The sequence below is a fragment of the Leishmania donovani genome, chromosome 27, assembly GCF_000227135.1.
Source record: "Leishmania donovani BPK282A1 complete genome, chromosome 27".
NCBI classification, from domain to species: Eukaryota; Euglenozoa; class Kinetoplastea; order Trypanosomatida; family Trypanosomatidae; genus Leishmania; species Leishmania donovani.
The window spans coordinates 600,264-602,009 of record NC_018254.1 but is presented as its reverse complement, the minus strand read 5'-3'; positions in this window follow the sequence as shown (position 1 = coordinate 602,009).

Below are 1,746 nucleotides of genomic sequence, written 5' to 3'. Positions count from 1 at the left end.
CTCCCTTCCTCTTTTAATTGGCCCCGGGAAGCGCAGCAACGTGAGATGGCGGATCGACTCACTTGAATGCGTCGTATGTGTGTGCACACACATACATGCATGCACACTCACGGAGAGGAAATGAAGTGGTTTCCTCAAGGGCCTCAACGCGAGCTTCCGTCGGTGCGTCCTTGTCGTACCAACGTGTGCCGACTCTCTGCCATGTGACCTGAGCGAAGCGGCACTCGGCCCCCGGCCCGACCATGGGCCCCATCCGCGTGGTGCGGAGCAGACGTAGACACGCGCGTTGCAGCAGTGCACCCGACTCAGCCATCTGAGCACGGCCTCTGCCCCAAACCTCTGCCCTCAGCACACGCTTCGCAGGCAGCCGCACAGCCGCTCCCCCACCGTGCCGGTCGCCACCCTTGGTGCATCCCGCCTCGGGGCGGCACGCAGGCTGCCTACCACCAGTGGCCAGTGCGAGGGCCGGATGGGATGCGTTCGAGTCACCATGACGCTCTGCCTAGCACATGGATGGCACAAGCGTGTTCGCTGTCGCAGGTCGCTCCCACGCCACGCCATCCAGGGCCTGGCCGCCGACATCCGTAGCAGTGAGTCGCTCTCACCTCCCTACGTCGCGGGTGCCTGACCCTGTCACCACCAGAAGAGGTTCGGCATTTGGCAGAGATAAGGAGAGGGGTGTTGGACTTCCCTACACAGAGTGAGACTATTGAGCACTGGATACCACACACGGAGAGGGGCGTCCCCCGATGCTATCGGGGGATGTCTACGTGTCAAAGAAAGACGCGATATCCATCGCAGCGTACCCGCGTCAAGCGTGCTCGTGTTTTCCGCGGAGACACGCTCTCGCACGGCTATGTTCTCTTGAGGTCCATCCCATCTCGTTTGTCAGAGAAACGAACAAACAGCGACCGAAGAGAAACGGAGGCGCGCACACCTATCGTCGACACGCGCACTACCAGCGCCACAGGCTGCAACAACAACGCCCCCACCCCACACGCACACACACGCGCATGCGCCTCACCGCGACAGCAGCACGTCCCACCCCATCGCTCACGTTCGCCTGGACGAAAACACTGCAGGTGCCTAACAGCGCGTGAGACGTTCACCCGACTTCGAGTAAAAACGCGTCACCAAAAAAGCAAACACACCAACGTACACGTTCCTCAAACGCCCACGGGTTCGCTCTTTGCAGGAATATCTTTCGTGAGCGAGCTCGCTATGGCGTTCCTCTGAGTTCTTTGATAATGCTGGTGAGGGTTGACACGCTTGCTAGTCTCTCTCGAGCGTTATTGGCTCACCGATGTCATCTACTCACCCTGACCCTGATCACCGCCGTCTCTCACAGCTGGCCGCCGGCCTCTGCGCCTGCCACAGCAACGTCTTGTGTACCTCATACGTACCTACCCAGACACGACGAGATCGCTAATTCTGTTCGCTCCACTGTGCTCATTATATGCCACCCGCGAGCAAGTCAGCAAACATACGCACGCACAGCCACGGCTCCACCTTGCCTCTGCTGCACCACGGCAGCACACTCTGGTCGCCAAGGACACACTGCCTGCCGTGGGCATCGGGGTCATGCGTCGTACCGGCTCTCCTTGCCATTCCTCGTCCCTTCCTCTGCTACGTGCTGCGCGATGGGCGCCACACAGGCCTGGGTGGCATGCATGCCTGGATCCAATGCGGGCCGTGCCCAGAGTCATGCTCGAGGGCGGAAGCAGTGGCGGCGTCTGCCTTGCGGGC